We start from the raw sequence: 16,343 nt of genomic DNA on the forward strand, positions 1-16,343 counted from the left end.
CAAATTGCTCAAAGTCGGCACAGGAGCTTCCAGGATAAGCATGCACTGTCCAGTCTGGTGGTGTCTTCCTCCTTCAAGGATAGGCTTCGGGTAGCTGGGAGGGATGAAGGGATAAAAGATGACAAACAGCATCCTCAGATACCAGAGGTTTTCATCCTCAGACATTCTGTCCTCCTGATGTCCATCTTGCTCAGGCTGGGGTCTCTGGAGAGAGCTCTGAAATATTCATGGACTTGCTTTTATCTATTTAGCCAAAAATCTTACTGAGGCACCTCTCATTCTTATCCCCCCTCTGGGTATTGGAAAGTCAGTTGGAATAACAGAAAGAGCAGTAGTGTGTCCATGCTTCGGAGCGATGACAGTCCAATGCTCACGGCCTTCCGACCTCTTCTGAGCCCATGTGCTCTCCTCACTCATGCCCTCTTCTTTGTACATGCCTGTGTCTGCTAGCAACTTGGGGCATCAAATGCAATCAGTTTTCCTTCACATCTGGAGGTTTATGTTCTAATCATCCATATTAACCCCACACAATATCTAAAATACATACTAAATGCATTCATGGGTTCACGTGGTAAGATGCCTGTGTGCAAAAACTCCTCTTTCCACTTCCAGTGATTCTGAAATACCTCAATTAAAGCCCTCTGCCTGAACAACATAAACCATCACTCTCCCAGGTTTTCCTCTGCACAGGGTTGAAGATATTCAAGCCTGAAATTTCAAGTCCCTTGTTATATTTTATCTCTCTCTTTTCTAACTTACAAAACTTCTCTAAAGCTGCTTCTTATCCCCTTATTTGCATCTGCATAGTGTGACCTGTTGGTCAGGATTCAATCTCACTCAGGGGTTTCTGGAGCCTGGATATTAGTGCTCTCTTGTTACAAAAGAGAAGAGGAAGAGACACCTGTCCGACTCTCTTTGTTTTCTGAGACTTGCATCCTAATAAATAATGGGTTTGTTTGAACTATGATGTCCCCTGAGAATATCAAGTGGCAACAATTTTAAAGGCAAAAATGAAAACTGTTTTCCTTTGCCTTGAGGAAAAAAAAAGAAGTTTCCTTTGCTTGGCTCCCTTCATGAAATCCCAGTGGGCAGAGGTGACTTGCTCCATCGAGAGCCAAGCACACGTGTTCTGTTCTGCCTCTGCTTTGTATGCTCTCATGACCTGCAAGCGTGTGAGTGTCCCAGGATTTCTTTTTTAATTGCTTGTTTTTATTTGATGTGTATGTGTGTGTGTATGTATGTATGTATGTATGCATGCATGTATGTATACTGCATGTCTGCATTGCACGAGCTGGCCAGGAAGAGGGTGTCAAATCCCCTGGACCTAGAGTTAAAGGCTGATGTGAGTGGTCCTGCTGGTGCACCAAGTTCTCCTAACCTCCGAGCCAGCTCTCCAGCTCCACTTTCCATTTCCACTGCCCAGGTCAACATGCAACATGCGGCAGCTGTGTCTTGGGCTTTTGGCTTCCTTCCTTCATCTGCTATAAAGCTCTAGTGGCTGTTAGAACTCAGAAGTTAATGTCGTTTTTGGAAAGCAATGCTCAGGAACTACCACAGATGCAGCACCCCCAGTCCGAGATGAGGACCCCGAGACCAGAGCTTCCTAAGCTTAATGCGATTATAGACGGGATGTTTCCTGATTTTTCAGTCTCTCGTTCAAAGCTGTTCACAGTACCGTCTATGGTCATCTCCAGGCTCTGTGTAGATACTCTATATGAGGCCAATGCACCTCATGTTAGTATGTGGGCCCCCCCAAGAAGATATGCTATTATATACATGCAAATATTACAGATTTCCCCAAACCTGAAATAGGAAACACACAAGAAACTCACTCACTCTGTCCAGGAAGTGAACGGCAGGAATGAACTACGTAACAGAATCAGAAACTGTGTGTGTTATGTGCCTACAGCAGGTCTGTCTTAAAGCCTTACATAAATGCCCCTGAACATTGTGGTGGGAGACTTCTTGGGAGACAACACACAGCTCTACTCATCCAAGAAAGGGAACCCGGGACAGACCGAGGTAATGACTGCACCAAAGTCCCACTTGGCAAACCATTGAGTTTTTATTGGGGTGCTTACAGGAGCAGGCTGGCTCCAAAAAGCTGCATCACCACCCAGCATGGTCAAAGCACTGTGCGCATGGTCAGAGCACCATAGGCGTGGTCAAAGCACTGTCATAAGGCTGTTCAAGCATTTGGAAAAGGCCAAGCACGGAATGTACTGAAATAGCAAACTTTAGTCACTCTCATCAGTAAAAACATCTCACTTAAGAGCATCCAGTTAGTAGTGATTCTTGTGACAGGAAAGTGGACGCTCCAGGTCTTGCTTTCCCTACATCCCTACAACCCATCTTCCCAGTCAACTGTTTTACTCTTCCATCTCTACGTTTATTAAGGGTTTTAGCGTTTTTACCCATGTGTCTATGTCTGTGTGACTGCTTACACAACATGTGCATTTAAAGTGCATTTTAAAAAATGTTCCTGTTGTCCCTCATGACAACACATGACATGTTATAGTTATTAAAACAATCTGTTACCTGACACGCTACTAACAAACACACCAGTGACAATTCCTTAAAAATGTGGTGGGATGATTATGTCCCAATAATGGCTCTTGTCAGGATAACGCTCAGATCTTAAAATCTGTTGTGCTGTCCTGGCTTTTTGCTTTTTCCCTTCATGGGCTGTAGACGTGGCTGGTGGAGATGGCCGGGCTTCTGACAAGAAGGCTCTGGTCAGTCTAGCAGTGCTAGAAGACAGATGGATTTCCTAGCTTGCAACTAATAAAACTATAATTAAATACACGAAGGCAAAGCAGAACATAATTCAATCTTCCTGCTGTGACTCAGAAGTCATACCAGGGCCATCATTCTGAAACTACAGTTACAGTATTGCAGAGGTACAGGGAGATTTGAGAGTGGCATCTGGCTTGAAAGAATGCGGCAGAGCTCAGATTTGACCATGTGTGCTTACGAGGATGCAACTTCATAAACATCTGGTCCCTGCTTTACTGTTTCCCAGTATTCTGATCCTAAAATAAGCTCTGGCACAATCTTAATCTCAACTGCCCAAATCATTCTCCAGCTCATAATGAAAGAATCAAGACCTTTTAATTTTCATGGGATTATCTTCTCTAGTAACTTCCATCTAAGGAAGGGCCCACTATTTTAAATCCTATTTTTTTTTAATTATATTTGAACAGGTTCCCTTTAGTTTAAGCTGCTACAGTTTCTACTTGTAGCTTATGCTTTCTTCCCATGTGGAACTTAATTGATTGACAAAATATATATTGATTATTATCTTTCTGTCCTACTATTAGTGGGGGAGGGGTCATTAAAACTATTGTAATTTAGTAATTAAGAAAATTCTTTTGAGACAGAGTCTTCCTATGTATCTCTGGTTGGCCTAGAACTGACTATCTAGACCAAGTTGGCCTTGAACTTTTAGAGATCTGCCTCCCTCAGACTCCTGAGTGCCGAGATCAAAGGCATTTGCCATCATGCCCAGCACTGAACTTTTAAGAAAAAAACTACTTTTCAATGTTAAAGTCCTAGATATGAGAGCTATTGGTTTTTCTCCAAAGTACACAACAACAGTCAGAGGTTACTGCAGCCCATGAGGGAGGCTTTCCTGAGGACTGGTAAGATGCCACAGTTACTCGTTTAACACATTGACAAATGTAGGAGATGTGATTTCTTTCCCTTCTTAGTTACAGTCACTGTTAAAGTAGAAGGCATAGCACTTCTGGCTGAGGACCGAGGATCTCTGAATGTCCCCATTTATGCTCTCTGAACAAAATGACTAAACCTTTGAATTAATCAAATTAATACAGAAAAAAACATTATTTTCTTTTCAAAGCAGGAAGAACATATAGGAAGGCAAAAATTTACAACTGGCTCCCCAGCTAGAGTGCTGACCTAACATGCCTTAAACACTGGGTTTGAGCCTCAGCACCATATCAAATCAAATATTACACATGCCTGTGTCCCCCACACTTAGGAGGCAGGGTCTGAAGGACCCTCTTTAGTATTTAGCAACACAACTGAAGCTACATGAAGCCATACAGAGCATTATTAACACTGCTCCAGATTTCAAAGCTTTCCATAATTTATCAAGCTTAATGTCCTTCTAAATCAAAACCAGGAACTTTTAAGCTACCATCCATCTTCCCAGACTCCTCAGCTTCACCTCAAGCATTTACAGAGCATAAGACCTTGCCCCCTTTTGCCAGCCTGTTGAACACTACTCAGCTCTTCAGTTATGTCCTCTGGGAATCCCTTTCCACCTTCCCCTTTCCAGATAACAATCCAACTTTCTTTAAACTGTCTGTACTTCTTATGCCCCTAATGCCAACACATTGTAATTAGCTGTTGTATCTGTTGGAAGCTTGGCTAATAATAAGAGACCTGATAGTTCTCTCTCACATACACCCAGAGATAAGTAGTTTGGGGTTCTTAGATCAGCTCTTCTTTTCATCCTTCTGTTGTCTTCTTTAGCAGGACTTTGAGACTCTATGGTGCCACAAGACTGTCGGGTAGCCACAGCTATCACATCCATGCTTCGGGCTGTAACAAAGCCTGAGGCACACCTATTAAAGAAGGGTATAAAAATGAAAACATTTCAGCTAAGCACATGTGGAGAGCTCTTGGGGCCACTTTTATATACTTGGCAAGAATTTGACATTGAGCTAGGACAAAGAAGTAAGCTCAGGCAAGAATTTGACTTTGGGCTAGGACAAGGAAGTAGGCTCAAGATCTTGATCATCTTGATAAATCCCTGGGTACCACAGGACTTTGTTTATTGCCTTGTTTGTTCCTTGACCTAGAACTGCATGTACTTAGAATGTTATAAAAGCAGACTGGAAAAAAAAATAAACCCACTTCAGCCTAAGCCCTGGCTGGAGTCATGTTATAGTGTTGTCTAATTGTCTTTTTCTTTTCAATCCTTACTCCTTCCCTTGAGACCTGGTTGGTTGACTGACTGACCTGGCTTGGTTAAGCACAAAACCAGGTTTTGGTTGTCAAGATAGAAAGTAAAAAAGGAGAATGAAATGGACAGCCACCAGCATCTGCCTCACTTTCCTTAAAAATTGTTTTAAAGATTTTATTTTTAATTATGTGTATATATGTGTGAGCCTGTGCACATGGGTGCAATGTCATGGAGGACAGAAGAGGGCAGAAGATCTTGCAGATCTGTAGTTAAGACTTCGAAGTCCACCAATGTTGGTGCTGGGAACAGAATTTGGGCTCACTGCAAGAGTAATATACTCTCTTAACTGCTGAGCTCCCAATCTTCAGTTCCCAAGTCTCTTTTTAAAGTGTGTTTCCTTAGATGGCATATGAGTTCGTGAAAGCTTGCCATTATATAGTGTTCATTTTGTAATCTCGGTACCATGACTTATTTAATTGCTAATTGAAAGAATGTATATCTCACATGTTAGGGGAAGAGCAAAGAAAGGAGCAGAGGGAAGAGATGTTACTAGTTACTTGGTTTAAATCACCATTTACTCATTTGTTACTGGTTGAGCTCCCAGTCTGAGTGAAGCATGGGATGATGGAAGAACACACCAGGATCCTGGCTTTAAGATGGAGCTAGGCTCAGGATGGCAGGGGACCCTGGGGTTCCTTAGGCAAACGATTGAGGGATATGAATGAACCATGATCTGAGGTTGGAAAGTTGGAAGTTTACTCTGCCTTGGAGTAAAAGTTGAGGGAAAGGAGGAAAGAAACCTGTAAGTTACACTCAGTTAGGTAACTGACTCCTGACAGTGCTACATACAATTTCATAAGTTACATTCAAATACATAACTGATTCCTGACAGTGCTACATACACGTTTCACTTCTCAAATGCTACCTAGAGTCCCTCACAAAGGGATTTCCTAGGGCTTTGCCTGTAGTGGATTCTGACCCACTGATACCCCTGTTTGGGTGTATGAATACGACTGCCAGTTTAGAATGGGTTCACAACTGTGTCACCTCGATGACTGTCTTGGTTAACTGCCAATTTGACATAGCTTAGTGTTATCTGGGGGGGGGGGGGGGACGACTAGATTGAGGAATTGCCTAGATCAGATTGGACTGTGTGCATATCTGTGATGACATTGTGCTGATTGTTAATTGATATAGGAAGGCTCAGTCTACTGTGGGTGGCACCACTCTCTTGGCAGGTGGTCCTGTACTGTATCAGAAAGCCTGTAAATGAGCCAGCAAGCAGCATTCCTCTATGGTGCCTGCGTTCAATTTCACACTAAAGTTCCTCCCTTGACTTCCCTCAGTGATAGACTGTGACTTGGAAGTGTAAGTCAAATAAGCCCATTTCTCCCCTATGTTCCTTTTGGTCAGAGTAGTTTATCATATCAACAGAGAAGTAATGTGTGGACAAGTGACTTCCTAGAACCCTGTCTTACAGGTTGGTGTTTTCTGGTGGGCTAATTTGGGAAATGCTGTTTAGGCTTGTACCATGTAAACTTGGCAAAATGACTCCACTAGCCACAGTTCCCAGGGCTTTCTCAAGAGAGATGAACATTCTCTAAGAACTGGGTATAAGTCTCCTGCTCCAGCCTTTAGAAGGAAGATAGGAACCATACCCTGTTAAGATTTCTAAGCTTCAGGACCGTAAGATTATACATTCTTCTTGTTTTAAGCCATCAAGTTTGTGACTGTTTCCTATAGTAGCAATAGGAAACTGTCCACAGAGATGGAGGCAGGGCCATTGTTTCAGACTACCAGCCAACAAAAGCTGGAGAGACTGGAGAACTCACTCAGGTAAAGCCAGAACCCTGACTTTGACACAGGAAAGAACTTCAGGACAAGCTAATATAAAGCAGAAATGGAATTTTTTTATTAAAACATATTTTGACATAGATTTTAGACAGGAAGGGGGTGGTCAACAGAGGGGCATCCAGGAAAACAGTGAGGCACACTTGGGACAGCATGGGTGTGGACAGATCAAAGGAGATTTGTAATTCATTGTCTGTACAATAGGATATTGTACAAATCTCTGAAGTTTTCATTGGCAAAGGGCTGCTAAGAAATTTAAAGGAGATGGCAATGAGGTTCCTAAGGTGACCCTGACAGGCTTACATTTAGCCACACACTGGATGTCAGGAATGTAGAAAGTTGAGCTATCTTATGATTGCTGTGAATAAAAGTTGGTAGTTTTGCTCATGAGAGTCCCCAAAAAAGTCTGGGAGAAAAGTGAGGGCCTGTCCAAGGTCATACGGATCCATGCCTGAAGCCTGATTTATTGGCATTTTAACATTTTTACTTGAAAGTGTTGTTGTGTAAGATAAATATGGACCCTGTGTCAACAACATTCACAATATTAATTGTGTCAGAATTATTGATTTTCAGCTATTGTGAAGCTTTACAGACTGCAAACTCTGGGGCTCCTTTGTTAGCCGTGTCCCTTATCCTTCCTTCCTGCCTTCCTTCAGAATGACTGAGTACTTGAAAATGGATCTCCATGGGTAGCCCTCTCTTCTTCCCACTGTTCTTCTCCCTGTTGGCTGCTATTCCCTATCCGCAGTTGCCTATTTTCTGAAGTCTTCCTCTCAAGTTGTTTTCTACAATCAGACTATGTCACAGAGTTTCAAGTGTTCTCTCCGTCTGGCTGGGTGCCTTTCCAGGAATAGAATCAGAAACGGGAAGTATGGGAGGTCTATCAATCCTCCCAAAGGCATTTGGTGGCATCTCAGGAAATCCTAACAGGTACACAATCCTGGCTAAGAAAGCTTAAAGCAGTCTGTATTATACACAGGAGAGGAAAACTGGGGCTAAATGGGGCTGAGGCAGGGAATGGTTCTCTCTGTTTATCTGGAACTGGGAAAAAAATCTGACTTTGTAAGCTATCCCTAAGGCTGTGTTCTAGTGTGGGGATAAGATGCCTCACTGGGTACCTGGATCTTAGGAAAGACTTCTCTACATGGCTACTCATAATACACTAAATTCTATTTACTTCTGGTCACAGGAGCACGGTCGCAGTTAAGTTAACTTGTTAACTTGTTTATAGTTAAAAAAAATAAAAAGAATAGGTCAAGACTGGCAAATTCTGCAAAAGGCACAAACTGGGCATTAAGATTTTCCACTGGCTTTGGCAATCAGGCAGGCGGCTGATCCTGTTCAGTGGTTGAGTAGAGGACTGACAGGGGGAGGAGATGTTAGAGCTAGTCTACCTCAAGGCCAGAAAACCCCTTTGAGAAGATCCTATTAGGGTTACAGGAGGACTCCCCTGAAATCCTATTTCCTTGGATTGTGCCTTTGACTCCCAGAGAAAGCCTTTCACCAAATTCTTCAAATGTTGCTTCCTTGCATTTAAGTCTTAGCTAGCATTCTCTTTTTTGTTTCTACTTACTGGTGAAGGAGCTAGTGAGCTGGGGAGAAACTACAGGTTAAAACCGGAGGAAACAAATGTCTAAACAAGAAAGTCTCTCGAACAGAAGTGAGAAACTGGAAGTCCTTTTTCATATCCTTATTTTGATGATAAGAAGCAAGTGCCTAGGCAATAAAGGGAACATTTTACAACTGGAATGCATTCTAGCCTCTCTCCCACTGTATGCCACACCATCTCTTTCCAAATTAATAACTACTACTGAGCTTCGGGCATGTGTGAGCATTTCTAGCCCAAAGACTGAATTTTGTCCACTTCAGGCACTGCATGACAGAAAAATAGTGAAACAACATATGAATTTGCACTTCCAGGTCAATGTTCCGATGTCCTTTGCTGATTAAAAGCTATTTTTAAAGGTGTGTGGGTGCATTTTTTGAATCTGAGCCCAGTTCTTTCTAAACTTTTGTTACTCACCTCTGATTCATTTGCCTTTTTTCCCCTCGTTGTCTGTTGCCTCTATCATGGCCTGCTGCTCAGGGAGGTGGGGGTGCTGTTGCTGAATCACAGCTACTCAGGAAAAGCAATCCAAACTATGCCTTGGAGAATGCTCGACTTAGACTTCTTTCTCTTTTTTGACAGTCCCATTCTGTAGCCCAGGATGCCCTGGAACCAAAGAATGTAGCCCAGGCTGTTCTTGAATTTCTGGCAAAATTCCTGCCTCTCTCTCTCTCTCTCTCTCTCTCTCTCTCTCTCTCTCTCTCTCTGTGTGTGTGTGTGTGTGTAATAATATATGATTCACTCTTTGAGGTCTGATACTGCTTGTTGCTAGGGTAACATATACTGACCTCGAACTTGTGACAATCCTCTTTCCAGTGATCCCAACTCTTTTAAAACCTTTGTTACATTCGATTCATTCACTTCATTTTTTTTTTTTTTTAATCTCTCCTCACTTGCAACGGTCATCACTGGTTGCTGCGGTGGACATCAATTCACAGTTATTCTACAGGAAAAGCCATTCAAACCAGTCCTTGGAAAGGCTGGGCCGTTTCTCCCTTCTTTCCTGTCAGCAGACGCAGAGCGGTCAGCTGCAAGGTCTCACTGGCCTGGCGACCCCAAGCCTGCGAGCGACTGGAGGAAATGTTTAACCTCAGCCAGGCTCCGGCCCACCGGCCTCAGCGCCTCCCACAAAGCCGCACCGCGCTGTCCCGAACCTTGTCTGCAGGCGGGGCCGCCGCTGTAACCCGAGCTGGTGAGGGGTATAACACTGCTCCTCTCTCCAGCGCCGCGACCAGAAAAGGGGCGGAGCCTCTGGCTCTTGGCCCTCCTCCCTGGCCCTCGGCCCGCCCCCCTCTCAGCCCTGCATCCAGCTCTCTCCAGCTCTGCACCCTGCTCTCCCTTGCCCACCTGCAATCACGGCCCTCGGCCCCGCCTCCTCGGCCCTCCGCCCCTCCCTCCCTGGCCCTTGGCTCCGCCTCCTAGGCCTCCGCTCCGCCCTCCCGGGCCGTTCGCCCTGCCTCTTTGGCCCTCCGCCCCTCCCTCCCTGGCCCTTGGCCCCGCCTCCTCGGCCTCCGCCCCACCCGCCCAGGCCCTCCGCCCCGCCTCCTCGGCCCCCCACCACACTTCCCAGACCTCGTCCTCCCTGCCCCGGCGCGGCCTCCCCGGCTGGCTCGCTCTCGCGGCGGCCCTCATCCCGCCCCTGTGCGGGGCTCCGCGGCCCTATCGGTCCCGCCCTCCTTCCTCCGCCCTTCCTCCTCTGCGCCGCTGCGCACCGCCCTCCCTGCCGGGCCAGGCCGGCGTGCGCCCTCCCCGCGCGTCTCTCTGCCGGCTCAGCCCTCCGCGCGCCGCCCTGCGGCCCGGCCTCCTCAGCCCCGGCCCGCCGCTCGCCCTCCGCCGCCGCCGGCCGCGGCCGTCTCAGCCGCCGCCTCAGCCTGGGCGGGCCGGGCCTCCGCCGAGGGCCGTGCACCGGGACTACGAGGACGGGCTGCGAGCGCAGTAAGTACAACTTTCCCGGCCCGCGCCCCCCGCGGCGCCGCTGTCACCCTCGCGCCCTCACCTCGCCTCCCGAAAGTTGGCCCTGCCCGGGGTCGCCTCCTTCCCGGTGTCCTTGGCGAGCGACTTTAGAGGCCACTTTTGTGGGCGAGGGGAATGCGCGGTCGGCCCTCTCCCTCTCCAGATGGAAATCGGATGCTCGCCTGGAGGGAGAGCTTCCCCTCTGGAAAAGGAAAAGTGGCGGTTGGAAGGCTTCTGCATTTTGTCTGAACCGTAGCCGCCCTGCCTCCCCGGTGGCCAGCCCCTCCGGGGAAGCGAGTCGCCCAGAGGCGGCTTGCAAAGTTGGCTGCGTCCTGCACCCTGGAAACTTGCAGAGGGCAATCATAGGAGGCTCAACTTTAAGGGTCGGGGGCTTGGCGTGCGAGGCCGCTGCGGCCCGGTGGTGGGCGGCGGAGACCAGCTAGGGGCTGGGTTGCTCATTTCAGCATCGCCGAGCTGCCCGGGGTTGCGGAACCACTACTTTCCCAGCATCGAACAGCATCAAGGGCTCAAGCCCTTGGATCCTAGGTAGGGTTTAATCGCAGTCAGTTCTGGTCCTAATCTTTGGAGGCACAGAAGGAAATATGCAGGACACGTTTCCTAGCCTACTCCAGCTTGTCAGGTCAGCTCTGCCAACACATCAAAGCCTTGCGTTAAGGAGAAAAAAAAAAAAAATCCCTCCAACCCGCTGACAGCAGGGACGAACACTTAGATACCTAACTGTAGATTGGTGCTCAGCCATTTTTCATGAGACACGTTTTGTCCCAGGGAAGTATATTAAATATGTGGTGATCTCTGCGTTTCTGCCCAGTTTTGGGATGTGTATGTGTGTGTGTGTGTGTGTGTGTATGTGTATGTGTGTGGGGGTGTAGGTAGTTTTTCTTTCTTCTTTAAAAGTCTTTAATCTGTGGTTGCCAGGGGTTGTGATCGTACCTTGGAGGCACAGAAAACCGGCACCTTTCCTGTTTTGTTTTTTAAACCCAAAAACCTGTTCTTTGCTGGAGGCAATCGGGAATGTCAGCCCACTGCAGGGTGGGGGTGGGGGTGGGGTGCTGATAAACCCAGGAATCAGGGCTCCGGACAACTGCGCTAGCAGTTTGGGAAGTGGTTTGTGCTTTATCCTCTAGTGGTCATGTTAATGGTTCTTGTGATCGTATATATTTCCATGGGGAGCTACCCCTAAACCTCAAAAGTACACACGGCCAATACTCCATTTAAGAAGACTGGACACGCTTTGATGATTCTTCTACTGGAGGATCAGATTCAACACAGTGTAATTTGCAGTGTAGGTAATTAAATCTTTTCTAAAAATCCTCCCAATCAGTCACCCCTCCCTTGAAGAGTCTCAAGATGGTACTTTCCGTACCGGGCTCAATTGGCCATAATGGACTGAGATCTTTGCCATCAAGCCCTGTTTCTGGGCTACAGGAGCTTTGGGGGACAGCAGAGAGCCCCTAGAGGGAGCCAAGTCACGGGGCTGACTGTGCAGATAGGAAAGGTTTTCAGTTAGTGTCAGTGTCCTGGAGAGACTCAGTTCCGAAGGTGCCCATGCCATTCCTGGGGTCACACTACCTGAATTCTGCATTTTTTTTTTTTTTAGAGCTGTTTGGAAATTGTAGATTTAGCATCATACAGGGTTGTTGTGTTGCTTTTCTTTGCATTTTTGTCTTTAGAGTTTTAAAGCTTATGACTTTTAAAATCCTAATCCTCCGTGCTCACTTTTATAGCCTTTGTATTTGGTGGCATATGTTAGTGCTTGACCTGAGTGCCTTGCTTTCTGAGAAATGGTTAATTTCTTAAGAAAAGGTTTCCTGTTTCTTATTGGACTTTCTGTTGTTTCATAGAATTTGGGAGTAAAACTATTGTTTACTGCAGGGTATCATTGCTCTTTTTGTTGGAGTTAATTTTGGCAGTCCGGCTTTGTCCATTTATAAAATGTTGAAGTCCCAGAAAAATTTGCAAGTGTTCAAAACTTGGCCAAGTTCATTCTAGGTGGAGGTGGAATAGGGTTGAGGTGTGGATAGGAAACATTAGAAATTATAAATACAGGATTTGAATTAAAGAGCAATGTATCAACTACTGGCTCTTCTTGGCTGTTACTTTGTTTCAGTCCTAAATATCCTAATGTAGAAGTAGTTCCTAGTGTTCTATAGACTTGGGAGGGATGCCTCCTAGCAGCTAGCCAGACTTGTCAGCATCCAGGGAGCCAAGAATGGTCCCCGTTTCTCTAGCTTTGTGATCTAAATTCACTGCCTTTAAGATGGGGATACTACTGTTATCAGGAAAGCTATGATGGACAGGCACCTCAGGCGTGCCTGGCACATCTTCGTCTACAATGGCAGCATCTCCCATTTCTCCGGAACTTTGTCTGTGCCATCCAGACTTGCAAACTCTTCCTTGCCTTTTCCGAACGCATCTATCCAAACAAAGTGTCTTGCTTACTCTGCACTCTCTTCTGTCCATCAGCTCTCAGAAACAGTTGACCACAAAGTACTGGCTATCTTTCCAGCAAAGTAGCTCTCAAACCTGTTTGATTTTCAGGCTCTGCCATGTTGTCCTTTAGTTCAAGCCACTCTGACCTCTCTTAAGTTTGCCGGTCTCCTTTGCCCCTTCCTGCTTGTTTTCTTGACAATAGCCTGAAAAAGAAAGCCATTTCTTCTTCAGGCCTTCAAGATTCCCAAGAATCCTTGGAGTATGGTATAGAATCCTCAGCAGGCCTTCTTGTGCTGTTTCTTGAGGCCCCAGCCCCTCACCCACATCTCCCAGAATACAGGTCAGTTCCCCAGCAGCCTGGCCTCAGGGCCATTTTCCCAGCTCCTGAGTAATTCCTCATCTTTTGAGGACTAGCTCCAGTATGCTTCCTTATGGAAGTCTTCTCTGTCCACTGTTTTCACATCCGTTAGACCCATCTTACTTCTTCCACAATGACAGTCATTCTTAATCTGTCAAAATTTATAATTATACTGTATTTTATTGTTTTCTCCATCCCTTGTGGGCAGTAGTGCCTGCTTTACTCTCCAGGTCCTAGTGTACGTAGCTGTGCTCAGTAGAGAAAGTGGTGTAGTATCCACTTTTCATGTATACCCTCGTTTGAAACTGCATAGAGCAGTCTGTCTTCAAACTCACAGAGATCTGCCTGCTTCTGCCTACTGAGTGCTGGGATTAAAGCACTCAGGCACCGATCGGCACACCCAGGACATTTATGCTCTGTGATATTTGTGTTTTGTGTCAGAAAAGCCAAACTAGCCCTTCTGTGTTCTAATTTTGTGGATGATCTGGAACAGCCTTTAAGTATCAGGTAAAAACAATGCATTTTTGGTCTGTGGAAAACGCATGCTAATGAGACACTTTTAACTAGTGTTGCTCTTGTGATACTCTATGGTACACATTCTGCTTTCCTAACTACATACAGCATTAAACCAACTGTGTCTTATTAGAACAGGATTACAGAATGGAAATATGAATTCTGCTGTGCCTGATGTTTTGCAGTGTCACGTGGTTGTGGGCCAGACAGATGGTGTGACTGCTCAGTGCCAGATGCCCAAGGAGGTTGGGGAAGCTGCCACAGGCCAAGGAGGGAAGGGTCTAAGGATGCCCAGTGGTGTCCCGCCGAGTGTGATTTTCATCACCAAGTGCCATCTGAGCCAACTCTAGAGAGGAGCAACAGGAGCCACCTAGAGGTGGGGAAGTTCTTTTTCCTTTCTCACTAAAGTCTTTTTTAGCAGAAGTAGGCATGACCTTCCATAGCCAAGCAAGTGTAAAGCAGTGTTGGCTGTTTCTGTAGTGTGGTTGCCCCACATAAAATCCTGACTCAGTGTCTCATGGCTCAGCGATGCCTCTGCTGCTCAAGCTGCAGGTGCTCTCTGTTCTTACAATCTTCAGCATTGTCTCCTGACTTTTTCTTAAGTCAGTGTGTTTCCTTCAGTATCTCCTCCCCCTTGGAGCACATGTGACCCAGCTTCTTTTTTGTTGGTCAGGGAATGCACCAAGGACTTTGGATCTACTGCTGTCTTCCGAAGGGAGTCCTCTGCACACGGCCTCTAGGTCCCCCTCTGTGCTGGGATGGTGAACGAGATTACAGATCCTCTGAGCTCCTGCGGCATGCCCAGCCCCACGCTGGCCCAAGAGGAGGGCATGGTTGACCAGGACATGGTCAGGAAAAGGCTGCTTAGGTCTTCATGCCTTCATTTTATTCAGAGAATCTGGTCCCCTTCTTCGCTCTTCTTCCCACTGAAGATAGAACTGTACCTTCTATAAGGCCTCAGACTTTCCTGAGTGAAAGAATAGGAATGGTTTTAGGAAGGCATCTGGCATGTGACTTGCTTTGTGCAGGATCTCTGGGCCCCAGGACATTTGTATCACCACTGTAGACATTATTGTGGTTGGGTACCCTTGTAATTTTTTGGTCTCTTAGGTGTATATGCCCACTGGCTACCTAGAACTTGGACAGTTGCCTGGAGTGTCTTGGCACCAGTACCATTTATTACCTTTTATTTCCAGCCCAAATGTCAGATGCAGGTTGGTTTTAATTGTTTGTATGTTTTATACATTCAGGTTTTTATCATCAAGTTCAACATAATTAATTTTAGAGCTGTCCGGATTTTATGCATTGTAGCTTACTTTCAGTAAGCATTCAGTTTTTACATATGTATGTATATATATATATATGTATATATATATATATATATATACATACATACATATACATATATGTACATATACACACACATATATATATACACACATGTAGGTTATAACAAGAGGGAAGTTAAAATCACTTTCTTCCATATTTTATTCATGTAGACATATGCATTGTCTTTCTTGATGATTATCACTGGCTTCTGAGTGCTATATCAAATTTATCATTAAGTGTAGTAATTTTATTATTGGAAAATCAGTTAAAGTGAAATGATCTTTTCAAATATAAATATATATTCTATACTCTTACTGGGTAGACATTAGTCAGCAAAGTAAAGTAAGAATTTATTTATTTATTTATTTATTTTGTTTTTTTTCTGAGACAGTGTTTCTCTGTATAGCCCTTGGCTGGCCTGAAACTCACTTTGTAGACCAGGCTGGCTCCGAACTCAGAAATCCGCCTGCCTCTGCTTCCCGAGTGCTGGGATTAAAGGCGTGCACCACCATGCTCGGCTAAGAATTTATTTTTATTTATATAAGAATATAAATAATATTCTTACTATAGTTGAATAGATTTATAATATATGCAGCTCTGTTGTAGAAATACCATTGTGGAATAGGTTAGGCATAGTGTCAGACTCTGAGTTAAAACTCAGCCATTTAGGCAAGAGATTGTATTACTGGATGTATTAGGGTCTGTTTTGTATTTTAGCTTCCTTATTTTGATGTGTGTGGTGACTTTTCTTACATGTATTTACTTATTTTAAATATTACTATTGACTGCTTTGTGTAAATGTGTGAATCGCACATGTGGAGATGAGAGGACATTTGTGCGAGTCCTCGTTCTCCTCCTCAGTAGGTCCACAGACTTGGTAGTGAGCTGGGCTGGCTGAGCTGTCTTGCCAGCCTTATACTTTACTCAGATAAAACTGCAGTGAAGTAAGCTGTGCGTGCGTGACTACAGTTTTACAGGCTTTGGTTCAGGTATGTGAAGTCCTTGTCACCGCCAGCACACAGCCTATCCATCGTCCTCCTCCCCACGTGTCTCTCTGATAGTGCATCCTCTTCCCAGCCTCCCCTCCTTCAAACTCCCCTCTGCTCTCTGTCCGGTAGAAGCCTGCCTTTTCTAGGATGTGAACTGAGTGGGATCCTTGCTGTGCTGTCTTACTCATGTTGGTATTTATTTTTCTCACTCGTGTTGGTATTTGAAGCAGTGGGGCCGGGGGCGGGGGTAGCAAGGTAGTAGAGTGCTTCTGGCCTTTATATACAAGAGCCTGACTTAGTCTCCAGCATTGTAGAAGCAGGATGATTAGAAATTCAAGGTCATCTTCCCTTGCTTTTGAGTTC

The 16,343-nt window shown here is 45.5% G+C and overlaps 1 protein-coding gene and 1 long non-coding RNA gene across 4 annotated transcripts in view; one reads left to right on the forward strand and one right to left on the reverse strand.

Moving 5' to 3' along the window:
- Window positions 1–4,482: 4,482 nt before the first annotated feature.
- On the reverse strand, window positions 4,483–11,730 carry Gm15704. Of its 2 annotated transcripts, XR_869590.3 has the most exons (4): window positions 10,384–11,730; window positions 9,176–9,390; window positions 8,805–8,993; window positions 4,483–4,589 (listed from the first exon to the last, which is right to left on the reverse strand). It is a non-coding gene; the product is annotated as a predicted gene 15704 (long non-coding RNA). The 2 variants fall into 2 exon arrangements; XR_869589.3 differs by lacking the exon at window positions 9,176–9,390 and having other exon boundaries at window positions 10,384–11,724.
- Window positions 9,917–16,343, forward strand: part of Rassf8 (Ras association (RalGDS/AF-6) domain family (N-terminal) member 8) — a 74,519-nt gene continuing 68,092 nt past the window's right edge. The window contains exons 1-2 of one of the 2 annotated variants that reach the window (XM_011241599.2): window positions 9,917–10,322; window positions 13,848–14,038. The gene's annotated coding sequence lies outside the window, so the exon portion shown is untranslated. The remainder of the gene's footprint in view (window positions 10,323–13,847; window positions 14,039–16,343) is intronic. The other variant, NM_027760.3, reaches the window with a different exon arrangement.

The sequence above is a fragment of the Mus musculus genome, chromosome 6 (genome assembly GCF_000001635.26).
Source record: "Mus musculus strain C57BL/6J chromosome 6, GRCm38.p6 C57BL/6J".
NCBI classification, from domain to species: Eukaryota; Metazoa; Chordata; class Mammalia; order Rodentia; family Muridae; genus Mus; species Mus musculus.